We start from the raw sequence: 23,588 nt of genomic DNA, 5'->3' as shown, positions 1-23,588 counted from the left end.
AGACACACAAAGAAGGACAGCTCTCTTCCTCTTTTGACCTTATCACATTTGGACATGGTATCTAGCGGTGTGCCCCCATCTTGCCACCACCCTAAAGAGGAGGCCAATACCCAGGACAGGCATAGCCAAAAAGATGGCAGAGAAGCAGAGGCAGGCCTTGACAGTCTGCACGCGGGCCATTCAGTCATGCACTTTTTGTCATATTCAAGCCAGTTTGAGTTCTTTTCGTTACTAGCAGCCCAGTGAATCCTTACTTGGCACCTCCTCCAGGTGTGCCTTGGCATGCTGTTGTCATGCACACAGGTGACAGGTATGCTGAGATCCAGAGGCCCTCCATTCTTAGGAGGCCAAGAGGGATGGGGCAGTTAGTGTCCCAGGCCTGTTACCTCCAGCCACAGGGAGCCTTAGTGTTTAATCAGGATGGATAGATTCGTGTGTGTATCATTTCATTTAAATGCCTTATTGTCAGTGTGTCCATAAATAAGAATATTTATATATATGTGTGTGTATGTGTATATGTATATGTATACCCAGGGGCACTCGACCACTGAGCCACATCCCAGCCCTTTTTATATTTTTTTAAATATTTTTTAGTTATAGTTGGTTGGACACAATGCCTTTATTTTATTTATTTTTATGTGGTGCTGAGGATTGATCCCAGAGACTTGCATATGCTAGGCGAGCACTCTACCGCTGAGCCATAACCCCAGCCCCCCTTTTTATATTTTATTTAGAGACAGGTCTCACTGAGTTGCTTAGCACCTCGCTTTTGCCAAGGCTGGCTTTAAACTCGCGGTCACCCTTCGGAGCTGCTAGGATTATAGGCATGCGCTACCACACCCAGCCCATAAATGAGAATGTTTTAAAGAGCAAGTAGATGTTTCGAAGAAAGCCTTTGCTCTTCACTCTGGGATGAGCAGGCCCTCCGACCTCATTCTGGTGTGCTTTCTTCTCAGGTGCCTTCCCCAGCTCCACAGGCTGTTGACTGTTCCCTCCTCAGTGCCCTGTGGAAGATTTTAAATATTTCTGTTATATAGCTCTAACTGGTTGGTTTTCTGACTGTCTCTGCCAATGGACCTTAAGTTCTTGAGGAAGGATGTTCCTCATTAGAAGGACTCAGGAAGCTCAGAACCGTGCTTAATAGTTGGAGCCCAGTCTGCTAGCTGTGGTGGTCCTGCTAGACACTGCAACCCCTTGAGTATTGATTTTCAATCTTCTGCTTTTTAGCAACCTGATGCTTGTTTCCTGTCCCTAGAGGTAATGATTTACTTGATGGGGGGGGCACAGCCCAGACACGGATAAGGTCTCAAGGATTCCAACATACAGTCAAATTGAGAGCCTCTGTCTTAGAGGGAAGGATGTGACAGAGACCATTTCAAGAACATGATGACAGTAGAGGTGAAAAGAACCAGTATCAGTAGGTGCCACTAGATTCAAAGAATCCAAGAAGGAGCTTGTCCCAGCAGCCCTCAGAGAGATAATGCACACAGAGCCGAGTAGTCCCAGCAGGCACAGCATTGAGTAGCTACTCAATGCATTATGGCAGAGCCTCCTTATGACAGTGATCCACATCCAGCCTCCCAAGCGCTGGGATTGTGGGCCTCTACTACAGGCACAGCATTGAATAGCTACTCTGGGAGTTGCCTTATGGCAGAGCCTCCTTATGACAGTGATCCTCATCCAGCCTCCCAAGCGCTAGGATTGCGGCCCTACCTGTGCTTTAGAATTACCAGGGAGTACTTGCTGGGCGCGGTGGCGCATATCTGCAATCACAGAGGCTTGGGAGGCTAAGGCAGGAGATTGTGAGTTCAAAGTCAGCCTCAGCAAAAGTGAGGTGCTAAGCAACTCAGACCCTGTCTCTAAATAAATGCAAAGTAGGGCTGGAGATGTGGGTCAGTGGGTGAGCACCCCTGAGTTCAATCCCTGGTACCAAAAAAAAAGGTAGAAGTACTTGAGCCCTGCCCCCCAGACTGGTTAAATTGATCTTGGGTGAAACTTAGGCAGCAGAGCTTTTTAAGTTTTAAAAGCTTTTAAGGTCATTCTAGTGTGTCTCCAAGGCGGAGGCCTGCCTGATGAGCGCAGCAGTAGCCCTTGCCCCGTCCGTCAGTGTTAGAAGTCTGGCACAGGCCGTCCAGGCTCTCCGATCTTTGAGTCATCGAGGAGAAGTTGGGAAAGAGCAGGGTGGCGAGAGTGGTGGCTGGAGGGTGTAAAGGAGGAGGAGTGGAGGTGACACTTCTGTACGCAGTTCAGTTGGAGCTGGAGAAGTCTTGACAGCCACTGGCTGCGCATTACACAGTCTGTGGCAAACGGGAAAACTGGGGGCACAGATTTACAGTGTGGCCTGCAGGTGGCTGGGGAGCCCTTCCAAGTCTGTCAGGTGATCTGCAGGTGCCTTGGCAGCTTCAGGGGAAAAATCAAGTCATTTTATTCAGACATATTTTACTAATGAACATTAATTTTGAATTCCACTGGAATCTTGTTTTTAGTCATCTTTATCTTCTTCAGGATTGCATTTGTGCTGGAAAAACTGTCTTGGCTAGGATTTGGCCAGCTGAGGGCAGTTTGTCTCATCTAACATTTTGTTGTTATCTGCCATTATTCATGTAAATGCATTTATTTTATTTTATACAGTTCAAAAGACAATGGCTTGATGGTGAGGGTGAAAATAGAGATAGAGGGCCAGGCAAGGTGGCAGTGCCAGTAATACAAGCAGCTTGGGAGGCTGAGGCAGGAGGATGTCAAGTTCAAGGCCTCAACAATTTAGCAAGGCCTTAAGCAACTTAGCCAGACCCTGTCTCAAAATAAAGCACAAAAAGGACTGGGGTGTTGCTCAGTGGTTCCATCCCCAGAATCCCACTCACCAAAAAAAGTAGAAATAGAATGAATCAGGGAAACATTAACACTCATAAAAACATTGGAGCTATAAATAGTGAATGGGATTCCAGAGCAAGTATAAAGTGTATATTTGTAATGATGCCACCAGTGATTCCTCAAGTAGAATGGCTTACCTCAAGGGGCCAGAAAGGAAAGAAGATCGGTAAGTGTCTGAAATTAGATTGATGGACTAGTAGTCCATTCAACCCTACTGCACTGTATACTGTCCATTCTCTGTTATTTTTAAACACAACCTAGGTCAACCTGTTAATCCAAAGTTGTGCTTCTCAAGGTGAGATTGATGAATTCTACAGTGAAATGAGAAAAGAGGCCAAAAGCACAGAAATGATATCCAGAACTCTGCTTCTCACAGAGCAAACAGGGTTCCTGAAAGCTCATGACAGGTGTGTTGCTCAGAGAAATCAAAATGGGGTGTTGGCAAAGTTTCTTCAGTGAGTGGATGTTGTGTGATTCTCTGGTACAGTGTGGAAGGCAGTTGCTTTGAGATGTTTGTGCTTGCAGATCTTTTACTTCACATCTGGGCAGAACCAGTGATGTGGAGATTATTAATCAGCTCTTTGTAATGGGTGGTACTTGTCTGATATCGGATTGCTTGATGAGGTTTTGCTCAAAGAAAGTCCATGTTGTAAGAGAAGAATGTTTAATGTTTGGTTAGGGATTATATTGTGAGCCATGAAGGAGAATGAAAAAGGTGTGTTGGGATCATTTGTAACAGAAGAAAGGTCAGAGGACAGTGCTACATGAACAAAAGGGTTGCACTAGAAAGTGACTGGACAACAGTTGGTGGTCTGCACTCTCTCCTGACCCTGACAGTAGTTGAAAGAAATAGTGAAAAGTGTGACAATTTCTACTGAAATGAAGAAAATGGGCAGTGATGTCCTGGAGGTGAAGGTGCCTCTCAGAAGATTTTGGAAGATGGTATCTGAGTTTAAAACCTATCTTCATGGGGCTGTGATGTGTATAGCTCAGTGGTAGAGTGCTTGCCTTGAAGGATAAAATAAAACCTATCTTCATGACACTGCTCAATGTCTGTAAAAGCCATTTTTGTCATTTAGGTGACCTTCCTAAGTAACATGCTATTTCAGGGCTGAGGATTAAGTTACTTAATAATAAGTACAAGAAATTGTAGTGTCTCCTAGGTCTGTCCCTGTCTTCTGTATTAGTCAGCTTTTGCTGCTATAGTGAAGTTGTTGAAGCAGGCTACTTATATAGAAAAGAGGCTTATTTGCCTCACAATTTTGGGGATTCAAGGACATGACACCTACATCAGCCCAGTTGGGATGAAGGCCCTCTTGGCTACATGACATCATGGCAGATGGTGATGACAGGAATGTGTGTGGGAGCAAGCGATTAATCCTTAAGAAGCAGCAAAAGAGCTGGGTTGGGCCAGGCTCAGGCTTGAAAACCACCCTTTGGAATCCCTTCCGTGGGCAGGATGCTCAGTGACTTGAGCATCTCCCACCAGCCCTACCTCCTAGAGGTTCTGTCAGCTCCACATCTTCCCATGGGGACCAAGCCTCCAACACATGCACTCTTCGGGAGCAAACCACATTGAGACACTGGCATTATTTCCAGCTATAGTCTGGTGCCTTGCAGTGTCACAAAGAGCTAATCAACATTTTCTGAATGAGTGGACTTTTATTCATTAGAGAAAGAATTATAGGTTATGTTTTAAAACCATATCCAAGAGCTGTAGAATGCTTGCCAAATACAACCCAGAAGTAGAATGGGCATCTATTTATTGCCCTCCTCTCCAATGGAGCATTTAGCCTAATCTTCCAGCTCTCAAATTTAATGTGTAGGTTGATTTATTTTAACAAGCATTGAAAGAGATCTTGGTGAAAAATCAGTCCCTAATTTCTAGGATCATGTTGAATCTCAACCCCCAGATACATCTGAGAGGTGCCAAGTACGTGGGGCTCCTCTGGTGATGTCTGTGTGAGTTAGGATTTTCCAATTTAGAAGAAATACATAGTAAGAAAAGAAACTACCTGGGGAGTCAGCTCAGACTGCTAGTCATTATGTCTCCAATAGCACATTGTTTGCCGTCGTGTGTAGAGTGTCCGATGTGCGGTAGCTGAGTACTCTGAACAGTGCTCACCCTCCTCAGTGATAAAGTATCATGTTTAGTTTATCACTTAACCTTCTGAGAAATTTGATTTTTGAATTTGCCTGTAACTGGTGGTTGCTATGGGGTCAGTTTGATAAATGATGGCCTAGAGATAGACAAAACATGTTCTCAAATTATTCTTACGTAAAAAACATTATACAAAGTCACAGATGTCCTTTTCTTGGATTCTGGGATGTGGTTCAAAAATACATATATGACAAAGGACAGATGTGCTCTTGTCATCAGATGTCACTGTTGAGGAAGCGTTAGAATAAGAACCTCAACCCTGGGGTCTGCATATTGAACAGGTTCCATGCCAGGGGCTGCCGCGTTCTGTCTACCAAAGGCCAAGAAGCAAGCCCTGGCTGGGTAGCCAGCCCCTCTGGGCCCCAGCTCTAGGGTGGGGACATAGCAGCAGAAAGCTTAATGCCCCTGAGTATGATGGCTGGGCATGGGCCATGAGCCTGTGGCCCAGCACCCCTGTGCCCACAGATGCATCCACCCAGCAGAAGTTCAGTGGCCACACAGCCTGTGTTTTTCAGGGTGGCTGGTAAGAGCTCAGACATAACTGGATAGCTTTACTGCAAACCATTTGAGCAGATGTCTGTCTTCCACCAAAGATCAAAAGAAGGAAGGAGGAGCAGGAAGGTGATGGGTATTGTGTCTCTTTGAATGTCATTTTGAGAATAACTGGTTAAAAGCAGTTTTAATTTATTTGCCTTCAAGAAATGAAAGCTACCTTATAATTATTTCAGCTGGTAGACACACCTAATGTCTGAAATAAACTCGAAGAGGTGACGGTCCATTCATAGCCCAGGTGGTAGCACCAGAAGAGGTCTAACAGGCCCCAGTGTGAGCCCCAGCTTGGCCACCCAGCAGCTTGGGGGAGTGACCTAACCCTGGTATCTTGACCTCAGTTTCTTATTTATAAAATGGGTCAATTGAACTTAATAATTTCGTCCTTCTCTCCACATAGTATGATAAATGAAGTGCTTTTCAGTTTTCCTACCTGCGTCCCAAATCTGCTCTGGGTTCTCTGAGAAACATCTTCATCCAGAAGATTTTCTTACTTTAAAATATCCTCCCCCTCCTGCCTCTCCCTGTCATGACTCAGTCACTTCACCTGATTTACTCTCCTCCTCACCTCATCTGGAGTTATGAACTCTTGTGGCTGTTCTTAAAATGGTGATTTCTTCAACTGTATTTTAAGTGCTGTGAACTTACCCCGTGTATGTTCTTAAACTGCACAGCCATATTGACAATGGCTTTGAAAATTTCTGATTTCCTTTGGCAGGATTAACCTCCAACAACTTAATATCCCTTTGCCATCTGGGAACTCTGAATAGAGCAGCAAGGTGACAGCTCCACAGGAGGCCCCCTGCCCTGGGGTCACTGAGTGTTAAGCACATTTCGTCACAGCCTGTCTTGTCTCACAACTTCCTATGATGTGAAAACAAGTCATGGAAAATTTCTAAGGCATCTTCTCTTTAAAACCACAGATGATCTTAGAAGCAGAGTGAGTTATCAGTCTGCCAGGTCCAAACACTAGTGTACGAGACAGAATCATAGACCAAAGTTAGTCTGAAAGATGAACTTGAGAGCACAAGGTTTCTAATTTCATGAAATATGATTCTTTAGCTATTTTAGAGCAGTTGTTGACTATCATTTATTTATTGTATTACAAAAGTGAAGACAGCAGATCTCCGCGGATCCAGTAACATTTTGGAAGCAAAGTTAAAACATTGTTTACTTTGGCTTTCACAAAAATCCTGAGCTTAGAAACATTTTGAGCCCTAGAAAAATTTTTTTGTTTTAGTCATAATTAAAAAAAAAATAGCCCTAGTCATTTGTTATAGTGTTGAACCTCTTAATTTTCTGGTTTCTCTTTTCAGATTCTTTATTGAGAGATTGTACAGTAGGGAAGGTGCTAAGAAATGGGGCGCTGTGCTTCTCGGTGACCGGGCTGGGTGTGGGGACGGGCAGTGTGTGGGGAGGGGGAGCCTCCCCAGGTGCACACCCCTGGTAGCAAAGTCATGTTATGGATTCTGCACGAGCTTTCTGCATCTTCTGTAAAAAAAATTACCTCAAATTTGGTGGCTTTAAATAGTAGAAATTGTCTCTGATTCCTCTGGAGGCCAGACATCTGAAGTCAGGGTGTGGGGAGGCCCATGCTTCCCCGCAAAGCTCTTGGGGACAGTCTTGTTCCTGACCTGTTCCAGCTTCTGGTGGCAGCTGGTGTGCCTTGGTTTGTGGCTGTGTCACACCAAGTCTCAAGGCTGGCATCTTTGCTAGGAAGTCTGGGGGTGTTAGGAGGTGGGGCATTTAGCTCATGGGGGGGGGTGGCTTGTAATGGATTAGTGCTTTATGAAAAGACTCAGAACCACTCGTTTCCCCTCCTTCTCTGCTCTCTACCATGTGAAGATACAAGAAGAAGGTAACCAGCTATCACCAGGAAGAGGGCTTTAATAACAACCCACCCATGTCGCTCTAGACTGCTAGGCACCAGAATCGTGAGAACAAACTTCTGTTGTTTGTAAGGCACCCAGTCCATGGTACTTTGTCCTACCAGCCTGAATTAAGACAGTCTTCACCTCTCTCTGCCCTGTCATTACATCTCTGTTGGTCAGCTCTCCCTTGGCCACTCTTATGTGGACATTTGCAATTGCATTTAGGTTCCACCCTGATAAATCCAGAACTATTTATCTAATCCAAGATCCTCAAATTAATCACATCTGCAAAGGCCCCCCCTTCTCTCCCTTATTTTTCCTTCCCTCCCTTATTTTACCTTCCCTTCCTTCATTTTTGGTCATTTCTAGGCTCCAGGAGTTAGGATGTGGATGACTTTTAGGGGCCAAGTTTTAGCCTCTCACAGACTCCATTTGTTCCAAATGAGTCAAATAAATACCAAAACTTACTATCTCTCTGGGCTAAGTGGCTCTCGCATCTTCTCAGCCCGCTCCATTTCTGATATAATCTGATAATGTTAAGAATAAGGCCTTTGGGCTCAGGCAACCTGTGTTGGAATCCCTCCTAGGCTCCTACTGGTTCCAGGACTAGGGCAGGTTGCTTAAGCTCTTCATGCTTTTGTTTGCTCATCTACAAATGGCAGATAATATTATACTTGAGTTTTCAGTAAACTAAAGAATTCAATAAGTATTAGGATGTATTATGTGCATGACACTTAATAACTATAATGATGAACAAATGAGTGTGGTCCTGGTCCTCATGGACACGTAGTCTGGTTGGGGAAATGGTTATTAGTCAAATATTCTCCAAAATATAATCCACACACTGGTAAAAGCTGCACAGGAGAGGTTCCCAGCAGAGTCTTAGGAAAAGTGCGTCCAAGGAATTGATGTGGAAGCTGAGGTCTGAAGGGTTGTGTGCAGAGAGAGAGCCTGTGGGTTGGAAAGGGCTTGCAACTTTGTGGGAATTAAAAGAAGTGTTTGTAGAATTTAGTGATCTGTGGGAAGATTGGGATGAAATAAGATTGGTGACATTATCAGGGATCAGGTGAGACTGGGCCTTCTAGAATCTGAGCTTTGTCCCAAGAGTATTGGGAAGATCAGTGGGTTTAAGAAGTGTGTGCGTGTGTGTGTTGAGGGGGGCATGAGGTGATCTGATTTGTTTTTACAGGCTTGCCCTGGTCTCTGGTTGGGGAATGGATGGACAGAGAAAGGACTTAGTGGCAGTAGAATGGTGAGATCAGAGTTGTGGCCTCAGTCCAGGCCAGAGGCCAATGTAGATTGAAGAGTGTGCTCGTGCAGATGAGTGGAAAGACGTAAGATGTGCTCTAAAGAATGCGGGGTGAGAGTGTCATACGTGGGGAACTGCTGAGGAAGAGAGATGTCCAGGACAACTCCCAAGTTTCTGGTGTAAACAGCTGGATGGATGGGGGCCCATTGGCTAAGGTGGGGACAGGAAGAGGGGCAGATCTGAAGGAAAGATTCTGAGTTCAAGTTGGTATATGTTAGGTTCAGGAAGCCACTTAGTCCAGTGCCTGGCACAGGGCACACCATAAACAGTAGCTTCTATCTCAGTAGCTTCTAACTCCATCTGTTTCATGATCCCACTGACTGCTGAGTCGGGGACTTGGGTTCTGGCGCTGGCTGGGCCGTGTTAGGTGAATGAGTGTTTCACGGTACCATAGCCTTGTCTATAACTTGGAGGCAATCAAACTAGATTCTTTTTGCCGTCCACTCCCTCTCAGCTTTTGTGTGCTGGGGTGCTTTGACATTCTTGGTGTTGACCACCTGGGACTGCTCTGGCCAGCTGGATTGCTTCAGAGAGACTAATGAACTAGAACTGTGCATATGGGTGGCCGTTTCTGGTAGAAGCTGACGTTGGGGGAATCTCTGGCCAAGGCAAATTGTGGCCAGCAAGGAGGCCTCATGACGAAGGGAAAGATGTGGTTTGGGGAGAGTAGCAGCTGCTGCTGTCACCAGAGAAGCATGAAATTCGCCAAGCTTTGGAGGAGACTGCAACTGAGGCTGGCTGCTTATTAATTGGCAAATTAGCATGATTTGGGGCATATGGAGAAATGGCAATGGGAAGAAAAGACGTAGAGAGGAACACATACCCCCTCTGTCGCGTGTGTCATCTGTCAAGGGTGTGGGGTCGTTGTCGGAGCCCCGAGAGTCCAGGGGCAGAGCATCTCAGTCAAGCTCCTGTAATTTACAGATGAAGAAAACCACATCCACACCGAGTTCCCTGGTGGCAGAGCCAAACCACAGTACTCGGTGTCCTCACACCTGGACCACATGGTCCTGCTCCTCCAGACCTCCAGGAGCAAGTGTCACTGTGGCTCTTTGTTTACTCACTTATGAAGTGGGGAGAAAACTTACAGGACAGTGCCTGTAACTTGACACCTCTGAAGAGTTTATATCTGAGCATGTCTGTATTAAGGTTTTATTTATATAATATAAATGCATGTTTTCAGGAGCCATTTACTTAAACATGTAAAGGCCATTGAGAAAAGCATTGTCAGCCATTTTAGGCCCAGTTTTGGAAAAAGTCAAGTTTGATTTCATGTGTCTAAGATTAGACCCCAGAGATCTTACTCATTGCTTCTGAGGCCCTGTTATAAAACTGATGTGATTGGTTATACTTCCAGCCGTCTCATAAGTCAGCGCTTCATTTCTCAACGGTAGGCCTGGTCCTGCCTGGATTCCACAGTGGCTCTTCTACTTAACTCACCTTATATGGGCTCCTGGGTGCTCTGACAGTTTCTGAGCTTCCGAAGAAGCTCCCTGGGTGAAGACAGTGCCCAAGGTTTTTGTTAGACTGGATGGTGTTCTTTTCCTCAAAGGTGTTTGGTGGGGTTTTAAAAACCTCAGCAATGGTTTTGTTGACCAGAAGCAGCTGAAAGGGAACTTATTCTTCTGCAGGTTGCTTCCTTATCCTGTGATTGTGGCTTGTGAGTAACTGCATTCCCTGGCTGCTGCCCTGGAAGCAGCCACTGGTCATTCTCCTGCTTTATGATTCCTCCACAGTGCAGGAGGCAGAGCACACCACCTCTCCCTGACAGCTGAATTTCAAACATCTCATCAGAGTGTGTAATGAGGCTTCAGATGTGCCTGTTGGGTATCAAGAAGCACGTTTCTCTCACTCACTGTGGGCTGTCTGAGCAAGATCCCTAAAGGAAAGGAGGGGCCAGGTGTGCCTCGGGGTGAGGCTCAGCAAGGTTGTAAGCAGCATCAAGTATATGGTGGGGATAATCTGGAGCAAAGATTCACCTCTTAAGTGGGGGGTGAGTGGGGAGGTAAGCCATCCCTTATGGGGACTGTTTTCAAGGCAGAGAGACCATGTTCTGGGAAAGTGGGGGGTTATCTGCTGTCCTCCTCCCAGGCTCCTTGAACATGATGTGCTGTTACTGAAGCAGGGGTTCCCCACAGCTGTGCCCTACTCTGGAGATACCCTACCAGTTTCCATTGCCTTTCTGGGCTCTGCTCCCCTGCAGGGCCCCCTCAAGGCCAGCTCCCCCGGAACCTTCCCCAGAACCCCAGTCTTCTCACTGAATTCTCCCACAGATACAGTCTCAGTGTGCAGTTTTGCACTTTGTTCCTTTGTGTTGTTACCTGTGGGTGGGTGTTTGGGGGAGAGGGTGGGTGGTTCACATGTCCGTTTTCACTGAGTTATTAACTTCTTACAGACAAGAACTCATTTTGAATTTCCTTATATTCTCCCATAATATCAGCTTAATTCTGGGGACAAAGTATTGTGCTTATAAGTATTTGCCCCTTTTTTGGAAAGAGTTCCTGGTGTGTTTATTAAATAATAAATTTTCAAAGATGTGTAAAATCTACATGGGCCTCTTTCAAATTATTTTTTAAAAAATGTAACTGTAAGATTTGGTTTGTTTACCTGTGAGAGGAAACTCAAAATAATAATGACTTAAGTGAGATAGTTTGTTTCTTTCCCTGGGTAAAAGAAGAGTAGACTTAGAGAAATTGGTTGGAATGAACTCTGCAATAGAAGGAACCCAGGCCTTTCTCTCTTGCCGCTCTCCATTCAAGCTAATGATTTCCCTTCTCAAGGCCAACTGACTCAGTCCACAATGACTGTTCGAACTCCAGCAATTACATGCACATCCCAGGCAGCTGGAAAGAGGAAGGCAGGAAGAGGGGCGAAGGGCCACACTAGCTGTCTTTCAAGGGACTTTCCCACAAGGTGCTGCAAAGTACTTTCCCTTGCCTCCTATTAGTTCAAACCTAGCTGGCACTTAGTTGCAAGGGAGGCTGGGAAATGTGCAAATCATGTGTTAAGTGGAAATGTGGGAGTACTGAGGAAGAAGGGGGACAGCAGCTAGACTTGCAGACACATGGGCCAGTTTGGAATAATGGAGTCTTATTAACAAATTCCTAAGTGGGTAGCTTTTTTTGTGTCTACTATGTGCTTGGTGCTATGCTAAGTATTAGACCAGAGGACCCAACACAGTGGTTTTTACTCTCAGGAAGATTACAGTGCAAGGAGGTGAGACAGACAATATATAGGAGAGTAAACAAATAACAAGACAGTGAGGGGATATTAGTAAGGACTATAGAGTCAGTCACATGGGCTTAGTTGGTCTCAAAAACTGTCCCTCTATTGGGTAGCACTTAGCATTGCTTATTGCATGAATGGGGTGTTCAGCTTTCATCGAAGCTGTTTTGGTTTCTCTTTTTGGACGGTGCCTGTAAATCTCTGAGCTTTTTAGGCGGAAAAATGCGTTAAAAATTGCTTTGCTGGACCATTCATAAGACGATTTATTTAGACTGGAAAGTTTTAAGCTGACATTTCTAAAGAGTTTATATCTGGGCATGTTTATATTACGGTTTTATTTATATTATATAAACGCACATTTTCGGGAGCCATTTATTTAAACACGTAAAGGCCATTAAGAAAAGTGTTGTCAGTAATAGAAGAGATTTCTAACGGTATGTGCTTAATAAAGCAGCATAATTTATAAAATACTTAGAAAAATGTGAATGTTTTATACTTCTTTCCCAAGGGAGGAATTTTTATTTCCCTACGTTTCACACACAATGGTGGGATTCAGTTATTCTAATTGTGTAATAGGTTGCTGTTGAAGTCAGGTCTTTGCAGAGGAGTTTTCTTCCCCCTTCATAAGTGAATAAAACAAAGAGCCACCACCAACACATGTGTGGCTCAGGCTTGGCATATTTTGTAGCAGTCCACAGTTGATTCCTGGAATCTTGCAGTAAAACTACTTAGGGTTAAAAAGAGGCTTCATGCCACCTTCTTTTTTATGACCTCTTTATTAACCCATACTTTAGCAATTTGCCAGTGTCTCATACTAATTTTCAGCTCTTTAGGTTCATGGCTTATCATCATTTAAGTATGCTGAAGACCACAGACTGAAGAAGCAAGGGAAAATCCACATTGTTTGGAATATCTTTAAATAAGAAGTCCTGGAGAACAGTTCTGGATTTTACATGTAGAAACGTTAATCAACAGCAGTAAACTGTGCACTAACAACATGTTTTAAACAAACCAGTGCTTAGGGAAAAAAACAGGAAATTTGACCAAACAACTGTTCCTAGTAACATGTTTTGTGTGTCTTTGTTAAGATCATCATAGTGTTTTAGTTCTTTTTTTTTAACTTCCTTTCCAAAATTTGCTATTATATTTCTTTGCAGTTTTATGTACAGCTTTCATTTGATAAATATTTTTCACTTCAGGCAAGCTGGATTGCTATGATATGAGGAATTACAAATGAAAGGAATCCATAGGTATATTGGTGTTACAAAGGGCTAATTAATGCTCATTTTGCTAGGACGTGCTTTGTCAGCCTCCAAGTCTACCTTTAACTGGTAACATTATTGGCATTTTGTGCTGTGGGAATGCCATTTGCGTACTGTTCTTGTATTCCTTAACTTTAAACTTGACCCTTTGTTGTCACCGTAATGCAAGAAACCATTCCTGTTTCATCTGGGACAGCTGCACGTCCCATTAGAGACTAGATGCCCAGGTTCTCACAGAAATCTGACCTGAGATGGACAGATGTTGGAACTCCTATGCAAAAATCTATTCTAAACAATCGGGACTACTGCTAGACAGGAATGCCAAACATTTCCAGCCACAATTATCCTTGATAATAACCACCTTGATAGCAGAAAGCAGCACCGCCAGCTTCATTACATCATCTGGGGGAAGATAACAGGCCTGGGGCATTTTAGCTTGGATTTGCTACATTTACAGAAGATTAGGGCCAGTGTAATTGCATCACTGTGAAAGTTAGAAGTTACTGATTCACATACAGACATCGGACATCTTCATACTTCTTCCCCGTGTAAGGAGACCATAGCAGGGGACTGTTGCCTGTGAGCTAGGGGAGCCCGGAACAGGCGAGCTGAGCACACAAAGGGCCATGTGGCCCAGAGGAAATGGACACTCGTTCCCTTTGAAAGTTTCCAGAAGCCATGTATCCTCAAAGAGTTGTTCAAATAAGCTCACTAGTGTGTTTTATTTTGTCAAACGTGGATCATGCCCGTTATGAAATGGGGAACCCTGAAATGTGATACGTCCATCTTAACCAGCTCAGGGTTTATTCAATTCTTCAAGCTTTAATCCTATTAACTCTCAAGCACAAAGGAAATGCAGGGCTGCTCTCTCATAATTCTGCCCAGGCTCCACGGCATTTGTAAACTGACTTTTAAATTTTACAAATAAAGCTTATTGGTTCACTACAAATGTAACAAGCCTTGGTGAAGCCACTTTTCAAAAAGCATTTTAGATTTTTTACTTTAAGAGAAGGTTTTCAAAGGTGTTGATAATTTCAATCATTTCATCGAATTTAAGGATTTTTAAAAAGCAACTCATTTGAAAAAACAAGTTTTTGATGTGAAGTACATCAAACATATGGCTTTTTAAAATCAAATCTTTGGTTTTTTGAATTTCATTGGTCAAATTAAAAAAAAAATGTAAGCAATATCATTGTAACCACTGTTCAAATTGGATTTTTTGGACTATATATTTAAGAGTTTGATGGTTTATAGTCAGTTTAGAAAATGAGAGGATTTTTTAGAAGTTGCATTGCTTAAATCATTCAAAATGTTGATGCGAAATGCATTAAACTTATCCCTAGCTATATGTCCCTTGTACATAGATCTAACCCAGCAAAATTCCAAAATCTGATTATGATGCTATTGGAAGCTAATCTCATTGTCGTGAGCATGAGCTAATGACACATTAGTCTCTATTACATTATATACTTTTCAGTCTGCTGCCTGCAGTTTTGATTACATTTAGTTCCTACCATTTAGATTTGAAATAGCAAAATCTTCCTGTTACTACCTATCAAATTTATAAGGCTTTTCTCTAAAATTTTTAAGTATTTTAAATCTCCATTACTTACAAAATTTCACCCAACCCTCACTGAAAAGTCAGGCAGGATTTGCTTGCTTGCCCTTTCTCTTCTGAAGGGCTCACCACCTCCAGGTGCCAGGCTGTCAACACAGCCCTCTCTGTGCTGCGGTGGCCGGGAATGTCTAGTCATTGCAGTTTACATAACAGTTTGGGGTGTTTGCTTTCAGAGGTCACTTCAATGTCAGCCCCAGCAGTCCACACACAGGTCTGCCTGTTCCACGCTGTTTGCAGAGGAAAAGAACATACTGTGTTGTGGGCACTCGGCTGCTTTCCTTACCCTGGACTCTTTGCATGAGTGTGACAGGAGTGATGCCATCAGCTCATGTGCGTCCTAGTCCATTTGTTTTTCTGTCGGGTTTCCTATTCCGACTCTTCCTGCCGGGCAGACACCTGGCGCTTTAGGCAGCTGAGTGCTGCCCATCCCAACACTTGGCCTGAAGTTAGGAATGTCACCGGAGGCAGCAACCCTTGTCGTCCTCCAGAAAGTCTCCCAGCTCTGATAGGATCTGTTCTGATGGGGAACAGCAAGGAGCATTCCCTTGGTGTATGAGCCTGGCTTCTTACGTGCTCGTGCAGCAGCTTCCATGGAGCTGCGTATTTTAAGCCAATTGTCTTTCTTTTCAACCATGTCAGAGAATCAAGTAAAACTGTAACATCAGACCAGCCAGGAAAATGAGCAGCTGGACAGTAACATGTTTATAATATAAATCCTTCCTGTTTTCCCAACCCATGCTTCCCTGGCTGTTTTGCATTCTGACAGGCAGAACACTCTGGTGGTTTGCCTGTGGGCAGTGGCCACCAATTTAAGGATTGTTGATTATTTATTAAGGAAAGTTCCAAAACTGCAAACAGATAAACCTGGTGCTAGGTAAAATAAGTTGACCAGCATCACTAATTCCCAAGATTTGTTAGCATAAATTATCTTAAGAACCAAGACTAGCTGGCCTTGCTAGTCACTCATTTTCCCAGTAAAGCATTTGGAAGCTGCAGGTGATTTCATGTTCCTTCCAGACTGAGATGTGCCAGACACAGCACAGCTCTCTAGAGTGGGGAGGGCAGTGGCTGAAGGTAGGACTGCCCAGAGTCTCTTCGTCTCAAGGACTGTGCTCTCTAACTTTGGAGAAAATCTGTTTTAAACTTTGATTTTTCAGTCATTACAGTTTCACATCATGTGTCTCTTAGGCTTTTGAGCTGTTTGAGGAATGTTTATGAAATGCCTTAAGTAGGATAGTAAAGGTAAAACCAGAGGCCTTCGCTCCTGACGGGGAGCCCTGGGAGGAGCCCTCAGGAAGTCCTGGCAGCCCAGATCTAGGCTTCAGAGGGAGCTGTGGTTCCACTGTACATTCCCCACAGTGAGTGTGTAGCATGGAAACACCTACACACATTTTTGCAAGTTTATTCAAGATATTTTTGCAAAATTATAACCATATATACTTATTGATGTATAGAGAAAAGGTGGTCTTGGGAGAGAATGCTGTTAACATTAGAAAAGGAAGTCAATATTTCTCATTCAATTCCCTCCCCATCTTCAAAATGGCACGGGCTTATCATTTTTTTCTTTCTTTTCCAAGCATACAGACAAAACTACACTCTCCAAGATGCTGGTGAGGAGATCACCTAAATGCAGAAATTTTCAATTCATTAGAAATTTATTTCAGGCAGTTAGAATCCAGACCTCCTTTTGGGGAGAGCTCGGAGGTTGAGCCTTTGCTGGGCTAGCCTCATACTTGGCAGGGCTCTGCAGAGACGACAGTGTGCTCCTCCTGATTCCAAAGCAGGGGAAGTGTCTTTAAAGTTACTGATGTGCCTTTCCTCCTCAGGCTCTCAACTTCCCATGTCATGTCTTGTTTGCTATTTAATATTGTCCTAAGTAAAGAAAAAATGAAATTATGAATATGAATTTTTACCGTTCATCTCTTTGTTGTGCAAAGCCAATTTTATATATCAACATAAGGATATTTTACTCATGTACAGAGTCATTGAAATGACACAGTTCTTCAAAAATCAGGCAGTTTTGTGTTACTACTGGAAAAGGCCAGGCAGCTAACTTTTAAAGAGAAAAGGTTTATTCAGCTCCCAGTTTGGGAGGTTCAGGAATATGGTGCCTGGATCAGTTCATTTGTGGTGCCTGGCCGTGACAGGAGGGTGTGGCAGAGTGAGGGGTCTCTGGAGCAGAGAGACAGACACAGGATGGGCTAGGCTTGTTCCTTTTGTGGTAGCCCTCTCCCGAGAGTGATCAAGGAGGTCCAGAGAGCTATTTTTTGAGGAAGCCCAGTGACCTAAGGGCCTCCCTCTAGTTTCCGCCACCCAAAAGTCCCAGTGCCTCTCTGGGACCAGGCCTTTAATGACAGTGGACTCCCGGGAGACACAATCCATGTTCAATCCATTGTACTCATATGACTTTTTGGTTTTGTTTTCCCCAAGAACCATGGAAAGGCTGCACAAAACTAATTAAACTGTTTTTATTTCAATTTTTTTGGGGAATTAGGGCTTGAACCCAGGGCCATGGGCATGCTGAACCAGTGCCCTGCCACTGAGTTGCACCCGCCACCCTTTATTTGTATTGTGAGACCGCATCTAAGTTGCCTAGGCTGGCTTCAAATGTGCAGTCCTCCTGCCTGCAGCCTCCTGAGTCACTGGCATTGCAGGTCCGGGCCACCGCACCCGACTTCTGTTTCACTTCTTGGGACAGGAACTTTCTCCCAATGCTTCCTATATTTGATTTACTAATGAGTAAAGAAACATTACAAAGGAGAACAACTCTGGGTTGCCTTATCTTTCTTTTTTCTTTATGCTGTCATTTTTTGGCATAGTGGTTGGCTTATGGGAATTAACAGGAATAAGCAATTCCATGATGAGTTTTATTAGTTGTTAGTATTTCTTAGAATATTTTTGCCTTCCTTGTGCATTTGGAAAAAAAAAAAGAGCTGGTGTGAAGGGATAGCAGAGCCTTCCTAGAGGCCCTGCCAGAGGCACCCGAGTTCTTGGTTCAGAGGCGTTTCAACTGCTGTATGTGGCTGGGGCGGCGAGGAGTGACCATGACTCCTTCCCTCACGCATGCCCCATTGCTCTCTTGCGCTACTTAACTGAACTGAGTTCAGAGATGACACTGACAGCATCAGCAGAGACATCAACCAAGAGTAGGGCACACTGGACCTTGTGATAACACAGGTCAACATGATAGGAGCTCCCTCTTACCATCCCTGTTTCAGTCCCGCCCTGCTCTTTCCCAGCAACCACTGTTATCTTTGTGTTCTCATGTTTGTCTTTATTATTTTTTACTTCATATACATAGATTCTTAATTTGTGTTCAATGTTGCTAGCACTTTTTTTTTTTTTTTGGTACCAGGGTTAGAACCACATCCCCAGCCCCTTTTATTTTGAGACAGGATCTCGAAACATTGCTCAGGGCCTCCCTAAGTTGCTGAGTGAGGCTGGCTTTGAACTTGTGATCCTCCTGCCTCAGCCCCCTGAGCTGCTGGGATTATAGGTGTGTACCACTGCACCCAGCTCTGCTTGGCATATTTTAAAACGTAGTGTGAACAGAGTCATTTGTTTGTAACCTGCAGCTTGTTTTCACTCTCAAAACATTTGCTATATGTTTTTTTAAATTTGTCCATGTTGCTGTGGCAATAGCTTTTGTGTTCTGTTTGTGTGTCCAGGATCCTGTGTTTTCGATCCTGCAGGGCATTGTTGATAGTAGTGAGTGTCCTGTTTCTAACTGGGGTGCTCTGCATCTAGTGATTAGCCTTTGAGGCTGTATTTAACTAGAAATTTATTTTGAAACATGAGTCATCAGACCTTATCTGTTTCATTCAATTTCCACTCAGCCCATTGTCTGGGCAAAATGCTAGTTGGAAAAGTTTACTAGTGTCTCTTGGCACTCATATGCTGTGGGGTGGCAGAGCCATAAAGAAAGAGGTGGATCGTGTTTTCTTGGTTACACCAGTTGCCTTCAAATTAGATTGAATTAGCATAAAAAGAAGCATGTAGAGATGTAGCAGCAAAGCCAGATGAGGCTCGTCTTACTCAGAAGGGGAAGGAATGATACTTAGCTAGAAAATATGCTGTAAGGACAACCTACCTACTGGGGCTCTCACTCCCCAAATTATTCCTTTATGTAATCATTTCCCAATCCTGTCATCCACATTGCTGTTTAGAGTTTGTAATATGAAGTGTGACCCTTTTGTTTCAGTGGCATTATCAACTTGATTTCTCTCCCAGTGGGCAAGATGGAGCATGATGAGGCCTTTGGTACTTGGGTAGGGAAAAAGATTTGAAGGTTTTTCAAAGGGAGAGGAATGGGCTGAGAATGCAGCTCAGTGGTAAGGCGCTTGCCTACTATGCATGGTCTGACCTCCAATACGTGGAGAAAAGGAGAGGAGAGGAGGCAGTAGTCCAAACAGGATATTTATGTATGTATGTATGTATGTATGTATGTATGTATGTATGTTTTAAAGGAGAAGACAACTGAGAATGAATGATAACCACTTCCAGTTCTAGACTACAATCACATGCCCTGTATGTGAGGGCTTTATATGTATTAAACCCCATACGACTCTTTCAGCACTCCTGCATGATAGGTATTTCAATGTTTTATCACTTTAGGTGAAAAAATTCAGAGATGTTATGATAGTGCCCTCAAGGTACCAGAATTGGTGAGGAAGGGCTGGGATTTGAACTTAGTGGTGGCCACAGATGTGGGGCCATTTACACATGCCAGTAAACCAAGCTTGACGACGGCACAGTTGAGCAGAGCCCTGCCCCCCCCCAAAGCAAGGGGCACCACTGGTGGTGGCTAGAGCTGTGACTTGGTGGATGGCGATTGTATAAGTTGGAAGGGGGTCCGCCAAATGGGAGAGGAAGTGGGATGTAAGTGGTACCAAGGAGAGCCAGGAAAACCAAGACGTCTCCGTCATTGGGTTTTCACACACCCACCTTTGGCCTTAGAGGTTCACTGCCCTAATGAAATCTGCTGGTGGCTCACTGGCCTTGGAGTTGTGGTTAGCTGTCACCTGCCTCTCCGCCTCGATGGGCCTAGGCCAGAGTCCTCCTGTCCGCTCAGAAGTAGTGCCAGTTTCCAGTGTCTCTCGCTGCTTGTCCCTCTCTCCATCCTCTCGGCCGTTTCCCCAGGTCTTCGTCACACGGGCGGGGCATCACTCCCAGTTCCTTTCTCTGAAAGGTCTGTGCCCTGGGCTGCATCCCGGGGCCCCACCCCAGCCCCCTATTTCTGAGCCTGTGTCAGTGACCTCTCTGCTCACTGTCATCTAGCCTCTCCATATGACCTGGATTCACCCGCTATCTTTAGCTTGGCGCTCTTCCCGCAGGGGCAGGTGCTGCTGCTGCTCAAGGGCTTGTTTCTCTCCCCGCCCGGCTGCTTTCAGCCCTTCTGTCTTAAACTTGTGCTTTATTTATCATCTACCCAGGAACCTCTCTGGGTTGATCACATAATTTCAGACTTTCTGATATCTGAATGCTGCACACACACACCCTCCTTAATAGTGGCTGGTTTTCATCTTCTTGGCCACAATAAATCTGACACATACCTCAAGCCAGTGGCATGTGGGCCTTGATATTTTGATCCCCTTTCCTTTGCCACAGAGATTGCTTGATTTAAGAAAGTGGCTCTGGCATGTGCTGTTTTACTAATGTTGGAGAGGTGATTGGTGTCCCACACATTAGAACTTTTAGGTCAATCCCTATCAACCTGATCATTCCAGACTTGAAAGTATTTTGCCTGTGTCATGTTTGCTGGTACTGAAGTTCAGTTAGGTTTTCCCTATCCTGTCCACTCATAAAGTAATAAGAAAAAGAAAAACAGGTTGAAGATCTTTTCGACTAGTGTTTTACAGTCTAATAAAGTGCCTGTAGGAAGTCAGTGGCTCTAGAGGTGATGAAGGCAGTGGCTGGGATTCCGTATCATGTTTCTTTTCTTATTTTGGGATGGCATTTATTTGAATACATAAATATGTGACCCTCCAAGTGGGCTGTGTTCAAAATGGATGGAGGGCAGGGTAAACAATGACGCCCTGGTGAAGATCTAACAGAGGGTACAGATTACTCTTCAGTCTTGTTTTTGTTTTGTTTGGTTGGTTTTTAAAGGTCGTCTGTCTAACCGCCTCATTTATGGAGGTGGAAACTAAAGCCAAGTAAGATTGACTTACGTGGCAACTCCGAAAATTCATAGCAGAAATGGTCAAACTCAGGGCACATGTTTCATTTACTCCAAATCCCTAGGAGAGATTTTCGAATCTAACTTCCACATAATATTGAATTATCAGCTGGTGAAGCAACAGAAATGCTGCTTTAAGGCAGAAGTTCTTGTTCCGTTAGTGAGAAGTTCTGTGATCCATTCTTAACCCGTGTGTCTCCCTATCTTCTCGGTAAAGGAGCTGAAATCTGAAATTCATTTAATCTTGAATTCTGTTATCCCCAAGTGAGGCTCTAACTCTCTGTCATGAGATACATGCCTCATCCCAGTCCATCCATTGGCTGTTTGTCCAGTTTATACAAACGCTGAGGTTTCTAAGAGCTATTCCCTGTCCTCAGAGTAGCTGCCTCCTCATTGGAAAGAAAAGTTGTGAAAGATTAAGGAACAGCAATCGAGTCTGATTGTGTGGTTCTAATCCTTGGTGACTTAGAACTTTAAGGGAAATGGAAATCACCAGTAGTTGGGACCCTGGGGGGAGGCCTGAGAGCTGTGCCCTGTGAGGTGGTTAAGGTCTTCGAAGCCAAGTCCAGGAGGGAGGCCAGAGGATTTGTCAGAGAGAAGCCCAGGGGCCAGGAGGGGCAGGAGAGGGGACAGACCCGAGGGCGCTGAGTCATGACTCAAGTAGGTCAAGGAGGAGAGCAGAGGATGGAGCCACAGGAGGGCGGGGTAGGATCCAGGAGAAATGGAAATGAACCACTGGGTGGGAAGGCTCACTGAGGGTTTCCAGGGACACTCTTCCTAGTCCAATTATCTGTCCAAAATGCTTTGGCTGGGCAGCCAAAGAGAAGCATCCCTGTTAAAGCCCTTGAATGCGTCCTCCAAACCTCCATTTTTCTTTCTCTTATTTGAAAGGACATGAAAAACACTATTATACCTTTTGACCAAGAATATAATTTAAAGTCCTGATTCAAGAGTTCTTTGAAATTAACTCGCATGGTGTCTTCTTTATTTCATCACTTTGGGAAGCACCTGACTCTTTGGATCCAGAGCATAGGTTGCTTAACAAATCATAACTGTAGGGACTGTCAGGAGGAAACCCTTGAGAGAGAGTGGGGAGCTTCGTCCAAGCCCAGGTAGAAAGACAGAACAAGTAGAGCCATGTGCTGTCTCTGGCACACCTACCATCCAGCCACGGGGGAGGCTGAGGCAGGAGGACAGCTCCTTCAGGGCCAGCTTGGACAACTGACCACGACCCTACTGCAAAATAAAAATAAAAAAGGCCTGGGGTATAGCCCAGTGGTAGAGCAGCCTTGGGTTCAGTCCCCCCCCCCCCACATACACACATACATACACACATACATACACACGTACACATACACACATACACATGCACATATACACTGGACTTGGTTTCAGACAGAATTAGATTCTTGAAGGACATTGCATGATTTCCTACATCTAGATACACACATACACATGCACACACATATACACACACATATACACACATACACACACACATACATACACACAGAAGGAACAAGTGGAAAGGAGGAACAAGTGCTACCTTCACATTACTTCTTTCTTCATATCTGATGTACTCCCAGGACGTAGTTCGTCAGTCTGAAGAATCTGAGCTGTGTTTGTGGGCCGTAGAGAATAAACTTTAGTTTCCCTTGGTCTATTAATTATGCCTACATTTTTAATGAATTAATTTATTAAAGAATTAGACAATGCTTAATATAATTTTTTCAAGCAACTTCTTTGAAATAATATCTTATTCTGTTTCATCAGAATGCTATGAAAAAGTTTCAGATATTAAATGACATATTTCCAACATAATTTAGTCTCATTAAAGTCATTGCACACAGGGAAGTGAGGAGATTTTATGTTTGTCCTTGAAGGAGGGTCACTCAACTGTTAGGAGTTGATGGAGTCTGCTCCTCCTTCAGTGCCCATGGACTGGAGCACAGCGTCTCTTCACAAACAGGAGAAAGGACTGGGAGCATGCACAACAGATGAGAGAGAATTGTGTTTTACTTTGTAATCATGGAAAAATAATGGGTTTCCTTTAATATTAAGCCGAAATGAAAAACAAAAAATGTGACAGGAAGTTAAGTCATTAAATCTGATGGTAACAGAATTTGAAAGTGCACTAACACTCCTTGACTGGTACATTCCAGGCAGCGCCTTGAGCATTCTCAAAGGCATTCCTCAGCACCTACTCCCCTGTCTGAATCCAAGACAAATGCTAATGATTTAATATTCATCTATAGGGACGTCCAACTTTGGAGGAGTTTTATTATTTTTTTGAAGAAAAAAATTGGTCTCAAACAGCAACCAAAAGAACATTTCTTTAAAAAACCACCACAGGAAAATTGAGTTATTTTTATAATGATAATACTTTATACAGATCTGTGGTCTTTCATCTGAGAACTTTTAAGTACTTTTCAAATGTTGACTCATCAATCCATGACACACTTAGAAGATTGGGCAGTAATTCTGCTTCCATTTGGTTTCAAAGAACTCACTGTGTCCTAAGACATGTGGGCTCTAAGACATGTG

General features: G+C 44.0%; 1 protein-coding gene and 1 long non-coding RNA gene across 2 annotated transcripts in view; one reads left to right on the top strand and one right to left on the bottom strand.

The window, feature by feature from the left end:
• The window catches only part of Aopep (aminopeptidase O (putative)), a 309,239-nt gene that overhangs the window by 109,339 nt on the left and 176,312 nt on the right, over positions 1–23,588 (top strand). The gene's annotated exons all lie outside the window — the stretch shown is intronic.
• Positions 744–15,136, bottom strand: LOC125615879. The gene is made up of 3 exons (XR_007346478.1): positions 14,862–15,136; positions 9,585–9,672; positions 744–1,004 (listed from the first exon to the last, which is right to left on the bottom strand). It is a non-coding gene; the product is annotated as an uncharacterized LOC125615879 (long non-coding RNA).

Source organism: Marmota marmota, unplaced genomic scaffold (assembly GCF_001458135.2).
Source record: "Marmota marmota marmota unplaced genomic scaffold, marMar, whole genome shotgun sequence".
NCBI lineage: Eukaryota > Metazoa > Chordata > Mammalia > Rodentia > Sciuridae > Marmota > Marmota marmota.
The sequence above is the reverse complement of the archived record's forward strand: the minus strand, read 5'-3'. Positions and strand labels throughout refer to the sequence as shown.